Source organism: Heteronotia binoei, chromosome 3 (genome assembly GCF_032191835.1).
Source record: "Heteronotia binoei isolate CCM8104 ecotype False Entrance Well chromosome 3, APGP_CSIRO_Hbin_v1, whole genome shotgun sequence".
Taxonomy (NCBI): Eukaryota; Metazoa; Chordata; class Lepidosauria; order Squamata; family Gekkonidae; genus Heteronotia; species Heteronotia binoei.
Window position 1 is genome coordinate 39,662,106 of NC_083225.1, and position 24,986 is coordinate 39,687,091.

Sequence of the window (24,986 nt, forward strand, 5' to 3'; positions counted from 1 at the left end):
TATCTTCTCAGGGCTCAAAGCTTTCTAGACCTAGAAGAACATTTCCACATAACGATGCTGTTGGGATGTGAAGGGGAAATAAGAAACCATTTTAAATGTACTTTTTAATTGTGTTTTTTTGTTTGAAGATTACAGATCTTATTATCTGGACTTCCTCAGTTACTCTCCTTTCCTCCCAATCAGCATAACAACGAGAAAAGGTCCGTTTACGACTATTAAGTATTAATTTGCCTGTTTATAGTCACAACAGTTCCCCTGTTAACCTTGCAAATGACCTCTGAATCTCCATAATCTCATGATCTGCTGCACCGATAAAAAGACTTTGATCTTCTACATTCCTTTGAGACATTCTTTTAATTCTACAAACATAACATCCGTTAGATAGGAAAAGTGTAGCATTTTAAAACATATTCTCTCAGGACTTTTTTGTAGCAGGAACTCCTTTGCACATTAGGCCACACCCCTCTCATGTAGCCAGTCCTTCAAGAGCTTGCGGGGCTCTTATTACAAAGGCGACTGTAAGCTCCAGGAGGATTGGCTACATCGGGGTTGTGTGGCCTAATATGCAAAGCAGTTCCTGCTCTGTTTCTAGTGCACATTGCAGCCATTGGTGCATTTTAGAGCTTTATGGGCTATCTGGGCTGCAGAGACAATATAAGAAAAGACAAAAGTAGGTTACTAGCCAGTGGTACAATTAATGAGAGTATTCATCTTGTCTTTCTTTCCCCCCTCCCCTTTCTTTCTGCTTAAGGAATGACTGAGTGGAGATGCACCCCCTTCAGCACACCTAGTTCTTATCTGCTCGTGCTTGAGGTGGTACATAAGTACATTCTGCTGTTCAGTTGTAAAACTTATCAGGAGATGTGAGGAACAAAATATATTTGTGGGAGGCAGTCCTCTAAGTCCTGTTATTTAATCTATGTTGTGATGTACTATTCAATGCCTTAGGTGCAGGGCTTTTTTTGAGCAGGAATGCAGTTTTGGCCGACTTGGCACCAGGAGTGTATGGCCTAATATGCAAATGAGTTCCTGCTAGGCTTTTTATAAAAAAAAAAAGCTCTGGGGATTATGATGAGTCCTCTGGCAGTGATGTCCTAACGATACAGAACATACGAAGTTGTCATACACTGAATTAGTCCACTGGTCTATCAATGTCAGTATCGTCTACTCAGACTGGCAGAAGTTCTCCATATTTCAACGTTCTTTTCTGGGTGCTCAGGGAACCTGCAAAATTTCAGGCTTTTTTCCTGAAGTTTATTTTCCAGCGTCATCATTTTGTCCTGGGACCAGGTTTCTGAGGCTGTTAGGTGTTTGGTGTCTTCTACCACAGTAGTTGCCATCTTGAAGGCTGAGTTAGCCTTCTGGGTCACCTGGTGTATGGTCTCGGACGTTGTTTTCAGCTGCTCTTTAATAGGGTCCATGGCTGCAGATTTTTTCTCTGCAATGTTAGATTCGAGTTTAGAGATAGCGGCCAGGAATTCCTGGCTTGTTAAGGCTGGATTGGCTCAGGGGTCAGGGGACCTCTTGTCCGCCATTGTGGGATCAGACTCGCCGCGCTTTGGCTGGTCTTTCGGAGCCTCTCCAGGGGGAAAGAAGGCAGAGACTGAGCATGTGGCCACTGTCTGTTTCCTCCGAGTTTTGTCGTCTGCACCCATTTCCCAGGATCACTGAGATGGAAAGCGATTTCGGTGAGCTAGTGCCCAATTTAGGAGGTTGGGGTCGGGAGCTCACTCTCAAGCATCCACCATGTTGTGAGCCAAGCCCCGCCTCCCTGAACCAAAGTTCTCCAGATTTCAGGTGGAAATCACATAACCTACTATTTGATCCATTTTACTGGAGGCATTGAGGACTGAACCTGGGACCTTCTGTATGCCAAGCAGAAGCTTCACCACTGAACCATAGTGCCTCCCCTAAAAGGCGAGATATAGGCAAAAAATTATCAGGATGCCATCAGGTGGGCTACTGTGATATTCCAAAAAGGAAAGGCAGGGAGGCAGACTAGGAAAGAAGAGGAAGAAACAAAGGCAACTTATGGAAAGAGAATTATGATAGAAAGTCCAGAAAAGGAGGGAGGCCAAAGAAATTAAGGCAAAAAGAGAGAGTGCTCCATAGCATTTTTTTTTTTTTGCAAGCTTTTGTAAAGAGAGTCAGTTTGGTGTAGTGGTTAAGTGTGTGGACTCTTATCTGGGAGAACCAGGTTTGATTCTCCACTCCTCCACTTGCACCTGCTGGAATGGCCTTGGGTCAGCCATAGCTCTGGCAGAGGTTGTCCTTGAAAGGGCAGCTGCTGTTGTGAGAGCCCTCTCAGCCCCACCCACCTCACAGGGTGTCTGTTGTGGGGGAGGAAGATAAAGGAGATTGTAAGCCGCTCTGAGTCTCTGATTCAGAGAGAAGGGCGGGGTATAAATCTGCAATTCTTCTTCTTCTAATTAAAGAGTGATACTAAGTTAACATTCAGAGCAGGAACTAGGGTTGCCAGGACTGACTCAAGAAATATCTGGGGACTTTGGTGGTAGAGACTGGAGCGAGGGTGTGACAAGCACAATTGAACTCTGAAGGGAGTTCTGGCCATCACATTTAAAGGGACTGCACACCTTTTAAATGCCTCCCCCCCATTTAGAAATAATGGATAGAGGCACCTTATTTTGGGGCTCACAGAATTGGACCTGTTGGTCCAATCTTTTTGAAACTTGATGGGTGTTTTGGGGAGAGGCACCAGATGCTATGCTGAAAATTTTGTGCTTTTGTCGCAAAAAACAGCCCTCCCAGATACCCACAGACCAATTCTCCATTATACCCTATGGGAATCGGTCTCCATAGGGTATAATGGAATGCCCTGCAGACATTTCCCTCCCTCCTCTTTCTGATAACCCTGAAGTGGGGCAAGGGCCCCCAGCTGGAGATTGGTAATTTGGTAACCCAAACACAACAAAGAGCTAGTGACAGAAAGCTGATTTGTACAGCTTAAAATATATAACCCATCATTATTGAAAATTGACATTTTGATTAATAGCCCATAAAGTTCTGCATCCCAAACACTGATCGTTACAAGTCTTTATTAGGAAGCTGCACAAATTAGGTTTCGCATTAAGTCAACCACTTAGGAAATATGCACAATGTGCACATCTGTAATGCAAACAGCTGTTGAAGGGAAGGAACAGAGAAATGTTTAGAGAACAGTTAAAGGTATAGGGAGGGATTTTGACAAAGGAGACACACATTGAGGTACAGAACAATGTTCCCTCTCATTTTTCCTTCCTGCTAAGTGGAACAGTTCACATCCTGAGCAGAAAATAACTGCTCAGTGTTCCTTCTAAGCTGCAGAGTCTTGTGAGCAAAAATTCTACTTTGTGAGCTACTGCATAAATTAGTGTGCCCTGGGGTCATCCTTCCTGAGCTAAGACAAATATGTGTGAGCTGGAGGCTAAAAATCTGTGAGTTAGCTCACGCTAACTCAGCTTGGAGAGAACACTGGCTGAAATCTTAAAATGGGCAGTGCAAAATCCTGCATAGCTGCAGACTGCTGCCGAGCAGGGCTTTGTTAATGAGCAGCCACTCACCCGAACAGCTCAAAGGGTTCACAGGTACAGAACGATTCTCCAGGGATCACAGGTATAGAATAACAAATCTGCTGCCAATTTCCCACCGATTATCTATTCTGCTTTACAAATAATGCAAATACTTCAGATTCCAAGAAACCCCCACTGTCATGAACCTGAGTAATTGGGGATGAAAAAAGCATATAAAGATAAGAGACAGCCATCTTGTCTAGGTCCCAAGGCCAGATAACTTTTTGCCTATATCTCACCCTTTAGGGGAGGCACTATGGTTCATCCATAGTCATCCACAGGAACCAAACCTGATGCTGCTGCTCCAGAAATGTCTTGTTGTTTGAAGAAGTGAGAGGACACAACAATATTTGTGTGAAATTAATGTTCAGATAATTTAGTTAATAGTCAAGAAGTATTGTGATTTTAAGGAAAAATAATACAAAAGGAGAAAAATTGATGTGGAACTTTTTTTCCTCAGCAAATCCTGTTTGCATGTAAAGGATAGCCCTAGAGAACAAGAACATATAATAAATCCTGGGGCCTTCTGTATGCCAAGCAGAAGCTTCACCACTGAACCATAGCACCTCCACTAAAGGGCAAGATATAGGTGAAAAGTTATCTGTCTGCTGGCCTTCGGGCCTAGACAAGATGGCAGTCTCAAATCTTGATCTGTTTTATCCTCCCTAAAACACTCAGGTTCATGACAGCGGGCGTTTCTTGGACCTATTGCTGCTGAGATTTAAAATCCAAGTTTTAATAGTATTTAAGAGCGCTTGTCTCCACCTCCTTGTGGTGGAAGATTGAGTTTGATTCATACTAGGTTTGCCAAGTCCAATTCAAGAAATATCTGGGGACTTTGGGGGTGGAGCCAGGAGACATTAGGGTTGGAGCCAACATCAAGGCTGTGACAAGCATAATTGAACTTCAAACTGAGTTCTGGCCATCACATTTAAAGGGAAGCACACCTTTTCAATTCCTTCCTTCCATAGGAAATAATGAAGGATGGGGGCACCCTCTTTTGAGGCTCATAGAATTAGACCTCCTGGTCCAATCTTTTTGAAACTCGGGGGGTATTTTGGGGAGAGGCACTAGATGCTATACTGAAAATGTGGTGCCTCTTCCCCAAAAAACAGGCCCCCCCAGAGCCCCAGATACCCACGGATCAATTCTCCATGATTTTCTATTGGAATAAATCTCCATAGGGAATAATAGAGTTCCCAGTAGAAATTTCCCTCCCTTCCCCCCGCTTTCTGGCAACCCTGAAGCGGGGGGAGGGCCTCCAAACCGGGGGATCCCCTGCCCCTACCTGGGGATTGGCAACCCTAATTCATACGTACTCAGGTTTGCCAGGTCTAGGTTGGAAAATACCTGGAGACTTTGGGTGTGGATCTGGAAGACGGCAGGGCTTGGGGAGGGGTCTAAGCCATAGAGTCTGGTCTCCAAAGCAGCCATTTTCTCCAGGGGACCTGATCTCTGCCAGTTGGAGATCAGTTGTAAAAGCAAGAAATCTCCAGGCCCCTCCTGGAGGCTGGCAGTCTTATTTACTGCCTTGTGCCTGTGACTCTTAAGGCTAAATTATCCTAAGGCGCTAAGAAGACTTCCCATTAATAACTCTTTCCTTCAGAGCTTAGCTTGCCTTCTTACAGACAGAAATCATTGGGGACGTATAATACTTCAGGTGCCTCTGGACTCAAACTCTTCTGCTGCTTCAGACCAACATGACTACTCACCTGAATCTATTTCTGTCACTTATTCTGCTTTGATATTTTGCCTTTGCCTTTGGGTTCCATTCTCAATTTTAAACCTCAAGATGAAGCAGAGTAGAAACCAAAGTATTTTTTCTTTTAAATGCCTCTCCTTCAGGAAGTCTAAAATGCAGTTTGTGGTTTTACATGGTGTTTGGATTTTTCTCGTAACCCATCAAATAGATTCAAAATGGATAACTGCCACTCCTGTTGCCTAACCTGGCCTAGATACTTAAAACAGGATTTAATTATGGTTGCCAACCTCCAAGTGGAGTCTGGAGATCTTCTGGAATTACAACATAACTCTAGTCTATGAAGATCAGTGCCACTGGGAGGAAAAATGGCTGCTTTGGACGGTGGACTCTATAGCCTTATATCCTGCTGCTAAGGTCCTTCCACTCCCCAAACACCACCCTCCATCAGGCCTCACATCCAAATCTCTAGGAATTTCTCAACCTGGAGTTGGCAACCTAGAGCTTTTATCTAGAAAGGCCAAACAGTTCCTGCGGCTATGCGAGTGCTAGGTTTGCATACTCAGGGAACATAAAAATGAGGAAATTTTTGAAGACCCTGGATGGCAATTTTATTACAGCCCAGTAAGCAAGATCAGATGTAAGGGAGTTCTAACTTCAATATACTTAACAAATGACTCAGCAGCAGTAGCAGCTCCCGGCTGAGAGCAATAAGGGTGTAATAGTTCATTAAACACCAACAGTAGTTCTACTCAGCAGTGCTGAAGTTTGTCATTAAGAAGAAAATGAGATGTTCTTAATTTTGTTTGGTAGGGAGAAAAACACTGGTGGTGATCAAGCTTTTCCTTTAAAAGTGTGGCTAAACTGCTCTTGGGCTCGAGTGTTGGGTGGTAGTGGTTCTGGGTTCTCATCTCAGCTTTATCTGCTAACCCGGAAGCAGGGTTGAGAAGTGTGAAGTCCAACCAGCTGTTCCTATTTGCAGTACAAATATTACAACAGGCACCAGTATGGTGTAGTGGTTAACAACAACAGGCTGTAATCTGGAGAACCAGGTTTGGCTCCCCGTCCCTCCACATGAGGCCTGCTGGGTGATTTTGGGTCAGTCACAGTTCTCTCAGAACTCTCCCAGCCTGACCTACCTCACAAGGTTCCTGTTATGAGGAGAGGAAGGGAAGGTGGTTTTAAACTGTTTTGAGACTCCTTCGGATAGAGAAAAGTGGGTTATAAAAACTAACTCCTCTTATGCTTTAATGATGCTGGGCATTTCTTACCAAAGGGAGCAACTTCACTCTGATTCTACTCAGTAGGGCCACAATTTGTGGTGTGAGATGGCAGACAGGCAGTGTAGATGGGCTTGTTTGAGTTCTGCACAGTGGCACTTAAGTCACATTTCATCCTCCATAAGTTTATATTCTAAATTGCTCCCTGTAAATTTCCATTCTGTTCATCTGTGAAGCTTTCTCTTCAGTAAGCAACACCTTTTAAAGAGGGCAGTAAGACACTTGTGACTCTACATGGAAATGTAGTGTTAACCAAACACTAATATGTAGTGTAAACCAACCTCTTCTGAGCAGGAACATTTTAAAGTGGCATCATTCCAGCTGGTACCGGTATTGCTCTGCAGTAGACCAGCTGGATTTGAGTTCAGAAACACCTTAAGAGAACAAAAAGATTTTTAGTGGGATGAGATTTCAAGACTCAAGGTTCCCTTTGTCCAATATTCGACAAAGGAAGCTTTGACTCCCAAAGGGGCACGAAAGAATTGTTGGCTTCTAAGGTGTGACTGGACTTTGTAGCTGCTAAAAAATGGCAAAACACAACAAATATCTTTTTGATAAGGAAAGCAACGCCTTTATCTTTAGCAGATAAGAATGAACCCCATGTTTAGTTCCTAATTGGCCAAAACCAGGTTGAACATGTTTGACTATCAGTACTACAGTACTACCCTGCAGTGTCGCAGTTTTGGGGAAAACTATTTACAGAAATTGAAAATATTATGCATTGAATCATTTATGCCACATCAGTGTTGACTTTGTTAACAATTGTGGGAAGGGGACAATATGGAAAAGTGACATCCAAGGGAGCCCATAGGGTAATAGCAAAGTGTTGGAAATATCCGACTGTAATGTTGTTATCCTCGCCTTCCCTGAGGACTTTTGAGATGTGTGGCCCAGATATGGCAAAGAGGTACACAAGGCATATAATACTGCAGCAGTGCTGAACCCCTTAGAGCCTAGATGGGAGGCAGCCTGCTAACCGCTGCCTGGAGTTTCATGAAGGTAGCATAGAAATGTCTTCAACAAAATATGTCTTAAGAACATAAGAAGAACCTTGCTGGATCAGACCAGGATCTGGATCTAGCCCAACATCATCATGTCTTACACACTAGCCAACCAGATCCTATGAAGGGCCAACAACAGAGCATAGGGGCTAATGCTTAGTGAGTATGAACATGGACATTCCTTTAGTCACCAGGGCTAGAAGCCACTGATAGGCCTATTCTACACAAATCTGTCTAATCCCCTTTAAAGCTGTCTGTGCTTGTGGCCATCACTACAGCCTCCGGCAGCAAATTCTACATTTTAGCATCTCTCTGTAAAGAAGTATTTCCTTTTGTCCCTCCTGAATCCACTATCTCTCAGCTTCAACAAACACCTCCCCAGGACTGGATATTGTTTTTTTTTAATCTCATTACAGTTGCCAAACCCACTTTCACTGAGTATAATTATACATCCACAGTATTCCAATGTATTTCTCTTTTAGAATAGTGTATCAGACTAATGTTTTGTATTGACATACTCAAAATAGGGATATTGGCTGTTTACCTCATTACATATACTTAACCCATTTTCACTATATTTTATTGTATTTTTTTCTATGGCAAACTAGAATGATGTTTGCATGTTAAAAACTAAATTAGGTGGACAAGAACATCACTATCCAATGTATTTCTCTTTTAGCTGTATTGACATAAACAGGGATATTGGTTGTTTATCCCATTACATATACCAAACCCATCTCCTACTATATTTTAATGTATCTTTCTCCTAATGGCAAACTATATGCATGTTACATGTTAAAAGGTAAATTAGTTGGATGGGAAAACTTCGGAGATACAAATGCCTTCCTTTTGGCCCAGGAACAGACATTTTGACATAATACTGTTTTGTTGCTTTTGCATGCTCATGCTACTCAGATCAAAGGTTTGCTTAATTTGTTAATTTTACTATTCTGCCATTGGATCTTATATTTGTACCATTTCGCATTCCAAACCACTACCTATCAGATAATTTTACTATTCTGTCACTGGATCTTAAATTTGTACCATTTTTGCATTCTGAGCCACTGCCTACCAGATATGTGTGGCTCTGCTCATTGTACCTGATTCCTTATCTGATGAAGTGTGCTTAGAGCACACCAAAGCTAAGTTGGTCTTAAAGGTGCCACTTGACTCCTATTTTCTCAGCTTCACTGGATGCCCTCCAGTTCTAGTTTCTTTGTCGATTCTCTTCACCTCATGCATAATGTTATAAACCTTTGTCATGTCCCCCCTCAGTTGACTCATTTTATAAATCTTTGTCATTCCGCTCCCCCTTTTCTAAACTGAAAAGTCCCAGAATCTTCAGGTTTTACTCATAGGGAAGCTGTTCCAAACTCCAAATAAAAGTGTTCTGACAAGCTTAAGCAAATGCCCAAAAAGGAACTGGACTCCAGCAAACTTCCCAACCTGCTAATTCAAAAAGGTTGTGTGCTCCCCCCCCCCTCCCCCTTGTGGCTTTCCCGGCGATTGTGCAGGAAATCTGCGGGGTGGGTGTGGCTGGGCGTCCTTCTTTGTCCCCCCTGCTGATCTCTTAAGGGGGGGAGGTCCACCGACCAGCTTGCGCAGAGCCTTCGGCCACTTGCGGCCGCTTTCTCCGCGCGGGAGCCCGCCAAAAAGGCTTCCCAATCCCCCCACACCCCACGGCCTAAGCCGGCCTGCAGAAAAGGGGCAAGCGCTGCTCCTCCACCCCCATTTTCCTTTCCTCCTCCGCGCGGAGGGGGCATCGCCCGGCCGCGTCTGCGCCGTGTTTCTCCGCCAGGGGAGGGGGCGCTGTGCAGCACAAGGCAGGACGCGAGCGCGGACGCTGGAGGGGGCTCTTCGCCGCGGCGGCTGCTGCCTTCTCCGCCTCCCCTCTAGGCGGGGGCCGGGCCGGGGGTGGGAGGAGACGGCAGCGAGCCAGGCGGGCGCTAGCAACGGCGTCCAGTTCCCGCTCAGCGGGGCTCTCGCCGCCTGCCCCCGCCCGCAGTCCCGCTCTCGTCCCTTTGGCGAGCTTGAGCGAGCGAGCGCGCTCCGGCCATGGCGCCCCGGCTCCCGCCGCTCCCCCTCGGCTCCCGCCGCCTCCTCGCTCCTCCCGCGGCCGTCGCCTCTGCCGCCGCCGCCTCCTCCTGGACCCTTTAATGGCTCGGACCCGCCGGCGGCCCCAGCCCCGACTCGTTTGTGCGCCATCGCCGCCAAGAGCCCGAGAGGAGCGCCGCGCCGCGCCCGGTGAGAGGGGGCGCCCGGTCCGGGAACAATGGGAAGGCCGGCAGGGGATGGGGGTGGGGTGGCGCTCGGGGACGGTCTCTCGCTCGCCGGGCCGGGGAGGGCGCGGGGGTGTGGCGGGGGGGGGGGTTGGCGCCGGCGGAGGCGCTTCTTGTGAGCGGCGGGATTGCGCCCGAGGGGGTGGCTGGCTGGCTGGCTGGCAGGCAGGGTTCCCTCTAAGCTGCAGAGTCTTGCAAGCAAAAATCCTACTTTGCGAGCTGCTGGTATTGCAATTGTGAGCTGCTGCATACATTGGTGTGCTCTGGGGTCATCCTTCCTGGGCTGAGACAAAAATGTGGGAGCTGGTGGCTAAAAAGCTGTGAGCCGGCTCACGCTAACTCAGCTTAGAGGGAGCACTGGGGTTTGTGTGTGTGTGTGTGTGTGATTTTCTCGGTGGGGAGCGTTAATTTCACACACACACACCCGTCTTTTCTCTTGTCACATGACCCCTAACCCCCGGCGCGGGTTCTCCATTGCGACTTCCAGAAGTTGGTGCCTTGGCTGATCTGGAAGTTGTTCGGGCAAAGGGCAGCTGGGAGCGCGCTCGCCTTTTGGACTTTTCCCTCTTAGTCTTCCCCGCCCCTTTGGCGGCAGAGCTCGGGGAGGAAGCCCCCTCCCTCCTTCCCAGATTCCTCCCCTGCCTCGGCTCCGGCCGGCCTCGTTCCGGGGACGTTTTATAACCAGCCCCTTTGAATCGTTCGCTTCTTCCCTGCCGCCTCGCTTGCTTCCTTCCTTCCTTCGGCCCGGTGTGGTGGCTCCGAGGGAGCTGAGCTGCGCACAAAGGAGCGCCTCCGATGCCTCGGCGGGACGGGGGCGGTCTTGGGTCTCACCTGGAACCGTTTAGCGTCGCCAAAGAGGCGGATCCGGAGGGGAGGGGAGGATAGGAAGGTCCGGCTTGACCACGCTTCCAAGCTGCAGATCCGGGGTGCCAAAAGGGGGGATGAGACGGATCTGGCCCCTCGTCCGCCGCTGCACCGGTGGTGGTGGTGGGGCTTTTATTCTGCCGGATTGTGACCCGGGTTAACCGGTGGACAGGGTTGGCGCTGCCTGAGCCACTCCCTTTTCTTGAAAACCTTTCGCCAGTTTGCTCTTTCAAAGAAGGCGCTGTTTGGCATAAGGGGGATTTTATAGCTTGGCAGCCCCCTTGTAGCAGCGCTAGGCATAAAGAGGCATGCTTTCTGTGGAGCCCCAGCCCTCCTCCCATTTGAGGAGGAGAATTAAAATCCTGAGCAGGGCCTCGTATAGCGCCACTGGCTGTATTTAGAACATCACACGTGTGTGTGTGTGTGTGTGTGTGTGTACCATGAAGGCTTTGTGCTCTGAATGGAGATGCATTACAGGTATCTTCAGCGCTGCACCCCTCCCCCCTCTTTCTTCACAAAGAAAAGCAGTCACCTTGCATATGCACACTGGGTAGGCTTTGCCCCTAGGCTCCTGTCAAAGAGGTTCTTTCGTCCAGAAGGTGTTTTGCATATGCTGAAAAGCAGGCTCCCCTGGGTACTCAGGCAAAGCAAAAGTGCGCAGAAGGTGGGACTACTACGGATGGGTCCTCTGCATGTATAGGGCAGGGAAGAGGTGGGGGGTGTGGCTCAGTGGAAGAGCATCTGCTTGGCATGCAGAAAATCCTAATTTCCGTACCTGGCGTCTCCAGTTAAAAGAATCAGGTAGCAGATGTTGTGAAAGGCTTCTACCTGAGATACTTGGAGAGCTGTTTCCAGTGACCTTGACAAAGCAAAGATCTGGCTTAGTATGGGGCAACTTTCTGTGTATGTCCATGTGATTTTGGACAGTGCTTTGCCTCCAGGAGAGATGTTACTTGTAATTTTAAAAGTCAGTTTTCTAAACTTTCTCAATTTTTTTTTTTAGGTGTGTTGATAAATCGGTGTCTTGGTTAGTCCAACATTTGTGTGTGTGTGGAGTTTTGGTTAGGCATATGCCAGTCCTACTGATACCTTGAAGTGAGGAAACTGTTATTTGCCTCACTTCTAAAACACCTTTAGGCAGAGGATAGCCTATAAAGAGCATATCTTTTTTTTTTGTGAGTGTGTGTGTGTGCATACACCTGCGTGCCTGGAAGTCATGGTTGACTTCTGGTGACCCCTACTGGGGCTTGGGCTTTCAGAGAGGTGGCTTGCTATTGCCTGCCCCTGCATCCCATCCCTGGTATTCTTTGGAGGTCTCCTATCCAAGTACTTGCCAGAGTCAGCCCTGCCTAGCTTCTGAGCTTTGACAGGATTGAGCTTGGCTGGGCTATCCAGGTCAGGACATATCCATGTATCTTAAGAGGCATTCCTTACCTTGTGATGATGGGAACTGTGTTTGAAATGGAAGTATTTGTACCCAGGAGAGGAGAGGTAGTGAGTGGTATAGCGGTTGAGAATGTTGGACTCCTATCTAGGAGACTTGGGTCTGAATTTTCACTCGTGCCTTAGAAGCTTGCTGGGTGTCCCTGGGCCAATCGTGGTCTTTCAGACTAACCTACCTGACAGAACTGTTGTGAGGATAAAATGGAAGAGAGGAGAACAGTGCAAGCTGCTTTGGGTCTCCTTATGGGGAGAAAAGCAAGATACTTATGAATGAATAAAATAAAGACTTCCATGTTTTGGTCTTTGAGGTTAACCAACATTCAGAAATGTCATCAAGAAGAGAGTGGACTGTTAAGAAACTGGCATTATTTGATATATTTTTATAGAATAAGGAGAGAAATCAAAATGATGTCTGATACTGAGCGGTTGGTTGTATCAGAGCGTGTCCATCTGTTTCATATTATATTGGATATTTTGTACCTTTGATACTTTATTTTTTTAAAAAATGAACCCCCATCTTTTTAACTCTCTGTGCCCTTCAAAACGACTAATGATACAAGCACTTCCAACAAGTTTCTTGTCAGAACAGCCACATCTTTTCCTCACTTCATCTGCCTTGGTTGCTGGCCATCTCGGTACTTCTTCCTCATGGCTAGCTGGATTCCAGCAGGATGGCTGCTCTAGAAGGAAGAGAAGAACTGCTGATCCCCGTGGAGGGGAGTTAAACATCCCTACTCTACTCACCGCTTCTAGATCATAGGGGAAAACAGAACGCATGTGTGCTTCGTTACTAAGCAACCACACTTGTCGTTACCTCAGTCACTCTTCGTCTCAGATCTTTCCCCCCCCTTTTTGCTGGCATGGATCAAATTAGGATATCCTGTTCTGTAGCTCTTTCAATCCATTTGAATTGGGAGCTCCTGTTTAATATCTAAAGTTATTTTAAATGTATGGCTAAAAATAAGTGTGGTTAAGGATGTGACATCACCCCAGAGTCAGAAACGACCGGCGCTTGCACAGAGGACTACCTTTACCTTAAGATGAATAGGTGTAAACACGTGTATCATAGATGCACATTCATACGCTCAGCAGGAAGCTCAATGAAAAGTAAAATGGCATTTCCAACCATCTTTCCCTATATGGCCCATATTATCATCCCCCCTGTCAGCTTGGGCTTCAACAAGGGTGCAGTACAGTCTTTGTTTTCAGTGACTGCCCCACTGCTGTGTGCTGTTTGGTTTCCCTGAAGATCTGCCAAAGGCAGAAATCTCTTCATCAGTTCTTCTGTGCAGGCACACACTGGGACTGTGTTCGAGTGAGCCTGCCTTGGAGAAGTTATACAGCTAAATAACCATCAGGGGGCACTGCTCACCATATTGGCATGGAACTGTTACCATAGAAGCAGTCAAGTGCTCCTGCATGCCAAAGCCCCCATTTCCTCAGTTCCTCTTCTGCTGCCAAAGGTGAAGGTTGCCTTCAGCTACTCTCTCTTCCGTTGCAGAGTTTCTTGTGTTTGAACCTACACTGAGTACTTCAGGCCCTGTTTTTATAGTCAGGGCTCAGGGAAAGCCTCTTCAAAGTGCTTCTCCCCATTGCTTTACCCCCCACCCCCCCAAGTTCCATCATGGTGGGCGGCCATGTTTGAGAGACTAGCTGTTCATGAACTGTACTTACAGCAGCGTGAAGATGACCCAGATGGATAAACACAAGCTCCGCCTACTCTGTCTTGGGGAAAGCCATAAGGTTTTGGCATGCAAGATCTGTATGCAGTTTACTCTCAAGGCCAGAACCAACTGAACATCGAAGATGAAGGTGCTGCTATCTGATGCGCTGCCGAAACTGGCCTTGGTTCTGGAGCACCCATCAAAACTTATCTTTGTTGGCATTAATCCGCACGTTTCCATCAGCCCAGCACTCAGAGTTTTTGTGATACTTATCATGCTTCTCTCTTTTTCAGCTGTTCCAAGGTCTTTTTTGGAACCTCCTATTAAAATGAGTTTAAGATTAAATCCAGGAAGGAGAAGTGGTTGGAAACAAATTGCCCTTGATCTTTGCTTTCCACTTCAGTGCCCTCTCCTGAGGTGAAGGAGGCCATCATTCCACCAAATACTTCCTCCCTGACACTGAGATCACTCTCACCAAAATTGAAATTGAGACCGAATCTCACCGATCAGCAGTCTGTGCCCTAGTTCGTTCAGAGATTGCACTGCTGGTTCCATAGCATTGAGCCCCACTGCCTATTCCATGGCCCCCGTATCCGTATATGTCCCAGTTTATTTAGTCAAGTGGAATGCCTTCTATGGAGCTAGACAGTGATCGGATCGGAACTGAACCCAATAACTTTCACAAAGACCTCCCTCAAGAGCACTGGCTACCATTTCTAGGCATCCACCATCTCCTATTCCCGAGTCTGAAATGGAGGAGGGCAAAGACCCGGCCATTAGTTCCAAATCAAGCTCAGGAGAGCTGTTGGATCTGAGCCCGGATGAGACAATTGGGGGCCCTTCCTGGGGATCACCCACAGAAGCAAACTAATTTATTCAGTTGCCAAATCATTTGCTTACAGCTTTATTTCCAGTAGTTCACAAAGTAGAATTTTTGCTCATGAGTCTCCACAGCTTAGAGCAGGGGTGTCAAACTCATTTGTTATCCGACATAAATGAGACCTTGTCAGGCTGGGCCATGTTGGGCCGGGCCAGGTGTGTACCTATTTAAGATTAGGTAGCAGAGATATAAACTTTATAAAGGACACAGACAAACACAATTTAAAAAAACCAACAACTTAAAACATGCTTAAAACATTAGCACTTGTTGGTCTTAAAGGTGCTTTCTTTGTACCTCTCCTGTGCAATCCAGGGAACTGGGCAAAGGGAGCTCTGGCTCTTTCCTTCCTTCCCCAGGGGACCAAGAGAGGGAGGAGCCTCAGCCAGTATAAGGAAGAGAGGATTGGCTCAGTAGCTGTGCTGTGTGATTGAGAGAACCTGGCAAAACAAGCTTTCCCCCCCCCCTTCCTTCTCAAGGGAGGAGCCTCAACCATTGAAGAAAATAGAGGTTTTGCTCTAGCTCCTGTGCAACTGAGCAAGCCTTGCAAAGCAAGCTGTTATGCAGAAGGAAGTAAGAGAGAGGGAGAAGGAAGCAGATGACACCCAGTTGCCTGGGGGCCTGCTGGAGCTCTCTGGGGGCCTGATTCAGCCTCTGGGCCACATGTTTGACACCCCTGGCTTAGAGGGAACATCTCGACTATCTCCTTGAGGAGAAGTGATCCGGTGTGAAACCTCTGCAGCTGGAGACAGTGAGGCTCTCCAAGCAGCAAATTAACGCCAGTAGACTTACAGCAGATGTTACGGTGAACTTAATGGATACCTCCATCATCTTGTGCCTCCGTGCTTGGCATCGGTCTACTGCTCTTATGTTCAAGATCCACCAGAGCAGGGTTGGCCAAACTGTGGCTCAGGATCCACATGTGGCTTTTTCACACATACTGTGTGGCTCTCAAAGCCCTCACTGACCCATCAGCCTGCTTGGAGAATGCATTTAAAGTTAGTTGCTTTCTTTCCACCTCTCCCTCCCTCCCCCATCTACTTGCTTGTCTCCCTCCCTTCCTTCATGTCTTGCAGCTCTCAAACATCTGATGTTCATGTCTTGCGGCTCTCAAACATTTGATGTTTATTCTTTGTGGCTCTTATGTTAAGCAAGTTTGGCCACTCCTGCGCCTGAGAGTCACAGATTTGCCTTTTGAGGTCGCAACCTTGTTCTCGGAGTGGACTGATAATATTCTCTCTCAAATAAAAAATAAAGGACAAACAGCTGAGTTGTTAGGGAACGCTACCAACTCATTCATACCTAAGCAAAGATCTGCAAAGAGCTAGTTTGGTGTAGTGGTTAAGTGTGCAGACTCTTACCTGGGAGAACCGGGTTTGATTCCCCACTCCTCCACTTGCAGCTGCTGGAATAGCCCTGGGTCAGTCATAACTCTGTCAGAGCTGTCCTTGGAAGGGCAGCTGCTGTGAGAGCCCTCTCGGCCCCACCCACCTCACAGGGTGTCTGTTGTGGGGGAGGAAGGTAAAGGAGATTGTAAACTGCTCTGAGATTCAGAGTGAAGAGCGTGCTATAAATCCAGTATCATCACTACCACCTTCTCTGGTTCCTGTCAACCTTACCACAGGGAACAATGCGTCTTTACTCCTTTAAGGCAGCGGCATCCCGTCCAGAATACCTTCTCTCCTCCAAGGTTATAATAGTAGTAGGAGTGTATGTTTAACCTGGTTAACCTGGCCCTTCCCCCCTACCCCTGGCTGCCAGGAGGTATCTGGCAACCCTGATTTTGATTTAACCCTTTTAGTTGTGGCATGCTAATAGAAGTGGGGTTATTACATATTATCGTTTCTTTCACATGACAGTATTTGCTTTCATTTAGTAGGTTCATTGCCCTCATGCTTGGAAGAAATCTCTTCTTTTGGAAACATCACAAATGTGGCCTTGTTCAGTGGTTTGCAGTATGCATATTTATTCACCAGAAACTATTATTAAACTATTTAATCACTTGTCAGTCTTTGGTAATAGGTAGCAATTTCCAGAAACCCCAAGTTCCCTGTTTGTAAAATGTAGGTAAATATAATTTTTAAAGGTTTATTGTACTTGGCATATTTATAGTTGAAGCAAGTTATATTGAATGTCAAGTGTGTTCCTATCATGATCTGTTTTTCCAAGGCTTTTTTCCATATGTCGATTGGTCTCTGGAGAATGAAAAAAGAACAGTTCAGTGTTTTATCTTCTAGATTCATAGAAGAATTCTCCTTGTAACGAGTCCAGTATATATTTTTGAGAAGCTGTTGATACTGGAGCTAATCCAGTCTGATGAATATTCTTATGCTATGTTTTAACAATCTTTCCAAACTCTTCTACTAATATATTGCTGGTTGTAATGGGCTTGTGTTCATAATGTAGGGTAGCTGCTAAAAAGGTAAAGAACATTTTGGCTTTAAATAATTAGTGTTACTGACTCAATTTGACATTGTGTCAAATTAATTTTTTTGACAAACCCTAGTTTTGTTTTGTTTTTGTATTTTTTAAAAACGTGTGTGGGTGTCTGCACCTGAAAGTCATGTCGACGTCTGGTGACTGACCCCTACTGGGGGCCCCGAGGATATTCAGAGAGGTGGCTGAATAAAGCCAACACTGTCCTCCTGACTTGATATTTCAAGGAGGTCTCCCATCCAAGTACTAACTAGAGTTGAACTTCTTAGCTTCTGAGATCTGACAAGATTGGACTTCCTGTGCTATCTAGGTCAGGGCAGCAAACCCTAGTTGTTAAGGTAGATCCAGGCGGGCAGCCGTGTTGGTCTGAAGCAATAGAACAAAGTAGGAGTCCAGTAGCACCTTTAAGACCACAAGGTTTTATTCAGAATGTAAGCTTTCATCCGCATGCATGCTTCATCAGACAATGGAACATATGAAGCTGCCTTATACTGAATCAGACCCTTGGTCCATCAAAGTCAGTATTGTCTTCTCAGACTGGCAGCAGCTCTCCAGGGTCTCAAGCTGAGGTTTTTCACACCTATTTGCCTGAACCCTTTTTTGGAGATGCCAGGGATTGAACCTGGGACCTTCTGCTTCCCAAGCAGATGTTCTACCACTGAGCCGCCGTCCCTCCCCAAATGGCATGGAGTACATGCGAAGTGCCATTGGATTCTAACTTTGTACCACTTTGCATTCTTAACCACTGCCCACCAGCTATATGTAGCTCTGCTCACTGTACTCCATTCCATTGTCTGATGAAGTATGCATGCATACGAAAGCTTACATTCTGAATAAAACTTTGTTGGTCTTAAAGGTGCTACTGGACTCTTACTTCGTCCTAGTTGTTAAGGGTTTTTTTAAACTATGGTTTCATGTGACAAAAGACCTTTCGACTGTGGCTTTCCTGATTCTTTGGAAGTTCAAGCCATACTTGGGTTTTAAACCGTGGTTAATGAAAATGGCACTTTACTGTGCCATCTTAACACTTCCATGGAAATAAGCCCTGCTGAACAGACTTCTGTAGAATTCTGAGTAGACCTTCCTAGGATTGCTCTCTTGGAATGCAAGATGTCATTTTGTTAGCATAGCAGCAACTCTGAAGGAACAGCTATTCTGTTTGGGGGGTTGAGGAGAGTGATTTTTGCAGGTTCTGCTTTCCTTTTTCAGGCTCCGTTTGCCCCCCCATTGTAAGGACTGGAGCAGTTGTGGTAAAGAAGGCTGCAGTGGGTGGGGGCAGATGGGAAGTTGACTTCCTCTAGCATGCTGTTTAGGATCTGAATCTGTGATTTGATGTGAAATTTGAATTGAGCCATTGAAATGTCCAAGTCTAGATTAGCATATGGCCAGTGCTTTATTGGTAGGTGGCAAGCCTACAGTTGATTGCAGCTGCTCTGTCTAAGATGAGGAATTGCTTGTCTCTCATTTAAAATATTTCTGAGTAGCATCTACTATGTGACCCCCATGGGGGGAAAATCACAGCTGTTTTCTTGCAAGTCTCCATGGCAATGATGTGTTAGATGTAATGTGCAGTTTGGCCCTGAGGCTATTCAACTGACTTTGTAACATCTTGATGGCTGTACTTAGAACTTCATTTTTTGGCTCCCTCCTGTCTTTAAGGAATTTGGTTTTTCACTGGAAAAGCTGGCTTCATGTGCACTTAACTAGGATTTCAGTGTTACGTTGAGTCACTTTGAACCTGTTTTTTTGAATCTGAATCGACTGAGCTAGCAGTAAATAGATGTTATTTTATTGTATTAACATTCAAAAATATGTTGACATAAATTCTCAAGGTTGGTCAAGCTTGTAAATGCTGCAGAAGTTGAGATAGGTTGGGGGAATTTCCACGTCCTCTGAAGGTTCTTGCAGGTAGCAATTCTATATCCTGTTAACTGGCCTGTCAGGTCAGATGTCTGTTCTCACAACAGGTGAGAAAAATGACATTAGTAATGCTTGTCAGGTATTTGTGCTGCCTGATATTACAGCACTCATATATGACTATCGCACTTCACTGCTCAGAATTCTTGTATTTGTCATGGGGGCTTTTTTTTTTTAGATAAAACCCAGCAGGAACTCATTTGCACATTAAGCCATTCCCCCTGACATCATCATTGTTTTACATAGGGTTTTTTAAAAGAAAAGACCCGGCAAGAACTCATTTGCATATTAGGCCACACCCCTGACAAAGCCAGCCAGATCTGTGTTCCTGCTTTTTTTAAAAAAGCCCTGGTACTCATTAAGGCCTCTTCACAAAACTGCCCTGTCACAAAAAACATGCTTGCAGTAGTGGGTTGGTTACCCTAATTTTCATGATCCTGAATTTAGGCTGGTATTCCTTGACATCACATTGAAGTTTCCTGCATCCTTGAGTGTATCTGGCACAACACTGTGTGTTAACAGAAAAAAAATCAATACGGGCTCGAAGGCAAAAAAGAAAGTGTATTAAAAATATTCCTGGCTAATTAAATTATCTTAAAACAGGCTTTGTCGTGTTTTCTTTGGCTCTAGAAGCCATTCCAACGATTTAGGAGCCAGACTTATATTTCAGCATTCAGGGTTTTATGTAGAACCATATTGTCTAATTGTTGCTACCACAAAAAATGCTAGACATCATAATTAAATTTCTATGCGCTATGGCAACTTGGGGCCTGGGATTTGTCAAACTCTGCCTTAAAAGCTATTGATGTGGCATGTTGAACAAAGAAAGCTTAGTGTGGACTCCTTTTGAGATCAGTGAGACTGCTTAGCCACTTGAACTATTAATATGCATACTACCTCCTCCATGACCTGGTCTCAAACAGTCTTAACAGACTAGGGACAAAGGCTTTTCTGTTAAATGTTACAGTTTTTATGAAAACTATCATAACAGAGATCTGTATTTGGTGTGTGTGTATGTTAATCTGGGGAAAGGTTGTTAAAACAAGCAGAATATACTTGGGATTTTTGTTATTGTTGTTGGCTTAGGTTCACACAAAGCCCAAAGTCAGGAGAAATAGCCAAAAAAAATTGTCTACCCTAAATTTCGTCTTCCTGTCACAGTTCTCATGTTACAGTGATCAGAATCTTTTTTTTTTTTTCCCAAGAGCCTTCAGCCTCCAACTCTGTTCAGTGACTTAGCAAAACATATAACAAATAAGTAGAAATGGGTAAATAGTCTCTTAAGTTTTCTGGTAGTTGTTCATCTCTGTATGCCGGGGTTCATTAGTCGCCCTTTGTTTCCCTTTTCTTAAAACTCTTTTTTGTTAGTGTGCGATGTGTTGATTGCTGTGCATGAAAATGTACATGGTTTTCTGAAAGGCATAATGACTGTCTAAAGCAGTGGATATTCCTCTTCAAAGTTTTTCAAAGGAGGGTCATTTGAGGAGCTCCTTCCCAAATTTGTTGGTCTGCGATCTACACTTATCTGTTTTTCTCATTCTGCCTTTTATTTTTTCTTCTTCTGAACATTCATCCTGATAAAAAAAGTTTTGGGGAATTTACAAAAATTGCTCAGTGTTTTGTGATAATAGAAAGGTATGATGAAACTGTTGTTTTGGAAATTTTCCTGTGGACCAACATGGCTATCTAGAATTTATGTGCTTCAAGCTGTAAAATATATATTTGGGAAACTTGTATTTGCAGACATGCATCATGTATCTGTCTTTACCATATGCATATTAATGTTCATCATATACTCGGTAACAAACCTATGTTTGCTGTCCAGTAATTTGTGAAACAGTCCTATATAGTGGAGGGAAATTAAAATAAAAAACAACTATAGATCATGTTAGACCAGGGGTGTCATACTCATTTGTTATGAGGGCCAGATCTGACATAAATGAGACCTTGTTGGGTTGGACCATGTGTGTCATAAAATGAAATGCCAGGTAGCAGAGATATAAGCTTTATAAAGGACACAGACAAACACAATTAAAGATTCTTTAAAAGCATATGCTTAAAATACTTTGCTTATTTAACAGTGTCTGATAACTGACACATCTTGCATCGAAATCTGGAGACAATGTCTGTGCTATAGCAGTCTTGAGTATGTTGTTCAGGTGTGTGTCTGCAAGTTGCAAACCTACTTTTGATTTATTGATATTAATTACAGAAATCTCATGGTTAATGCTTTGAGCCTAAGACCCAGAGGAAAACATGAAATGGCTGGGCATTGCAAGCTTTTGTACATAAGTTGCTTCATGTGCTGGTCAGCCAATGGAGAAAACAGAGGCTTTCTTTGTAGCTCCTATGCAGTTGCGCAAGCCTGGCAAATTAGTCTGTGGTGCAGAAGAAAGCAAGAGGGAGAGAAGGAAGCCAATGACAGTAAGTTACTTGTTGGCCTGATAGGAGCCCTCTGTGGGCCTGATCCAGCCCTTGGGCCGCATATTTGACACCCCTGAATTAGACTATCCCCAGGTTTTTTGTTCACCCAGTGGAATTTTGGGCTTCTTCCACCTTTAGGCAGATGATAATCGCACTGTGTCACAAATTATTTTTCAATCTGCTCTTTTTCAGAAGGCTTTTAAGATGTTTGGTGGTGTGGGAACAGCTGTTAAGGGGGAAGAAAGTCTAAACTGCTATACAAAACTAGTCAGGCCTGTTCTTTGCTTCTAGCAATAGTAAGCACTTGGCTGCACTTTCTGTTGTATTCAGCATGAGCATATGTTTTGGTAAATTATTTTCTAGTAGCAGACTTTGAGCAGCAGCAAGAAAGTCTATTCTGTGTTTGGTAAGAAGTATTTGAGTCTGTGTGGCCCGTTTTTGAGCTGGAGGTATAACCAGCTTTTTAAAACAAAAAGCTTGGATGCAGTAAGCAAGAGAACCTGCATAAATATATAATTGTTCAAAAGTTACTGCCTGTAACTAAGTAGATTTTAAAAATAATACAGACCTGCAATTCCTAGCATATTCCTTTCCTTTTAACTATAGGAGAACAATATATTCCAGAAGAGTTTAAAGCAACCAATCCAAAGAGTAAAATGGGGGGGGGAGGTAACTATAAACTAAATAGACAGAATAGACATTTTAATATACCAAGAATAATTTTTAGCTGCTTACAACTGGATATGCAGGTTAGAATTGCTTCTTGGGCTCAGGGCCATAGAGAAATAGTTGAAATTTTAGAAGAAACAGGGATCCGTGAAGTTTGTTTGCCATTAAGTTGCCACCAATTTATTATAGCCATTTCCTGCCTCTGCATAGAGATCCTGGTATTCCTTGGTGGTCTCCCACCCAAATACTAACAAGGGCTGATTTTGCTTAGCTTCTGATAAGTGATTAGCCAGGGCTATTCAGTGAAGGATTAGGAGTTTGTCATTCTCGTGTTGCTGTACCACTATTGGAATTATCATGCATTGGCTTGACTTTTCAGATAGCTTTGAAGAGAGTCCTTGTCAGAATACAGTGCTGAGCATCTACTTGGATTGCTAAAGAAGCCCTCTGCTTTATGGCATTTTGAGTAATCTGATCAAGCTTCAGGTTTTTCATTCTAGTTCTGGTCTTCTGCATTGACACTTCAGTTGATGTAGAAAATGTCAAACCAGATTTCTCTGTTCCTTTTTAATTTACATTTTTCTTTCATCTGTATGTGCCTGTGATGCTATTTGCTTCATCTCCCTGTGCATTTTCTACAGGTAATTTGAGACACCTGTCTCTTCCAGATGGGCTTTCCAGCCTCCAAGGTGTTCTAGGCTGGAGGGTTGTCTTAGGGTGAGAGATATGAGCCTCACAGTTTAACCTAAGGTTACCAGATGCCCTTTTTATATATTAAAAAAACTTAATTAAAATGTCCTCTTTTTCAGTTAGAGGTTGAAGAATACTCCTGGTCAGGGCTTTCTTTGTAGCAGGAACTCCTTTGCATATTAGGCCACACACCCTTGATGTAGCCAGTCCTCCTGGAGCTTACAGTAGGGTCTATACTAAGAGCCCTGTAAGCTCTTGGAGGATTGGCTACATTGGGGGATGGGGTGGCCTAATATGCGAAAGAGTTCCTGCTACAAAAAAAGCCCTGTTCCTGGTTATTATTATCACAGCTTAAATAGTAGTGGTATTTGAAATGAGATTTGTCATAGTGATCACTTATTTGAAGTAATCAGTTGGAAAATATGCCCTCTTTTTCGCTTTTCAAAATATAGTAACCCTAATATAAATAAAATGTTATGGTATGATCTTAGAGTAGTCATTTTCATGCACCACGTTACAAAATTAATTTAGTCAGAGCATTTGTTAGGCAAGAACAATCTTCCTATCCATTTGAATGCATTTGGGGAAAAGGTTTATAGTCTCTTCTGCAGTAAAATGTAACCTTTGTTTCCATTTTATGAGGTCTCAAGCTTGTCTGGAAATTAGGCCAATCAGAAAAAGACCCATGGTGACAAGAGCCCTCCTCCCTCCCTTGGGAGAAGAAACTGGTAGCCTTTTGTTGAAGGATGGAAGAGAAAGAGAGGACATTTTCAAAGCTGCCTGCTCAATGTCTTTGGTAGGACTCCTTTCACTCCCTTTCCCAGTAGTGATCTTCCCTTCTCCTGACCTTTACACAACCTTTTAGTCAGTGTGGCTAAGAGAGATAAAATGCACATTTAAAAGGTAAACGTAGTCCCCTGTGCAAGCACCAGTAGTTTCCAGTCTGGGTGACGTTGCATCACAACATTTTCACAGCAGACTTTTTACGGGGTGGTTTGCCATTTCCTTCCCCAGTCCTCTACACTTTACCCCCAGCAAGCTGGGTACTCATTTTACTGACCTCGGAAGGATGGAAGGCTGAGTCAGCCTTGAGCCAGCTACCTGAACCCAGCTTCCACCAGGATCGAACTTAAGTTGTGAGCAGAGCTTGGACTGCAGTACTGCAGCTTTAACACTCTGTGCCATGGGGCTCTTCAAAATGCATATTACCCATATAACTAATGACAATTGCAAATACCTATCTGCCCTTCTTAATGTATCTTTGAACAATGAAGAAAAGCGGGATATAAATATTTTAATAAATAGTCCCAGATAATCTACTTAGCAGAAAAACCCAAAACAAATGAAAAACAGATGCCTTGATTGGCTAGCTGATGACTTTGAATGGCTAATGTTGAAGTGGTTGGGGGACATGCTCAGTTATTATACTGTTTTATTGAACATGGAGATAAAAGCGGTAATAAATCCCAAAGGCCATTGTCTGCCTCCCCTCTTCTACATGTATTTCTTTTAGAGAAGGTAGGGCTTAGGTGTTAAGGCCCACGAATATTTAGGGGTTTTGCCTAGAGGCCCAGAAGAGCGGGGAAACTGCCGTGGTTTGAATCAAGCATGAATGGTAATGGTTTCCTAAATTTCAGTGGGATTTAGGCAGCTAATGTGCAGGACTGTAGCCAAAGACTCCCGTCATTTGGAAGTAATTGCAGTTAGCTCATCAGCCTTGATTTTGTGTAATATACAGTGTTTATTTTTCTACCATGGAGGAAGCTTATTGGTATCTTTCATGCTCTGGGGAGGTTGTAGTTTTGCCATGCTGAGATGCATTTTTCATTGTGTATCTTTGGTATTGTGATTCTATAGTAAATGTTGACTAAGAACAGATTGCGCATGCATCTGTGTGCAGAACCAGCATGTTTTCTATAAGGTTTTCTTATTATTTTATTCACTTCATTGGCACTGCCTTGTCATAGGAAAATATATTATACGAACTGTGTGATGGTAGATTTTGACCAAAGAAAAACATGCAAGCTTTGCTTTGGGTTGATGGTAGAGATTAGGCCCCACTAAATGCACCTTTCAAGAGCCCTGTGGTGCAGAGTGGTAACCTGTAGTACTGCAGTCCAAGCTCTGTTCACAACCTGAGTTCAGTCCTGCTGGAAGCTGGGTTCAGGTAGCTG

The 24,986-nt window shown here is 44.5% G+C and overlaps 1 protein-coding gene across 5 annotated transcripts in view; it reads left to right on the forward strand.

The window, feature by feature from the left end:
- Window positions 1-9,639: 9,639 nt before the first annotated feature.
- Window positions 9,640-24,986, forward strand: part of FARP1 (FERM, ARH/RhoGEF and pleckstrin domain protein 1) — a 249,404-nt gene continuing 234,057 nt past the window's right edge. For all 5 annotated transcript variants that reach the window (XM_060233637.1, XM_060233639.1, XM_060233638.1 and 2 more), the window contains exon 1: window positions 9,640-9,793. The gene's annotated coding sequence lies outside the window, so the exon portion shown is untranslated. The remainder of the gene's footprint in view (window positions 9,794-24,986) is intronic.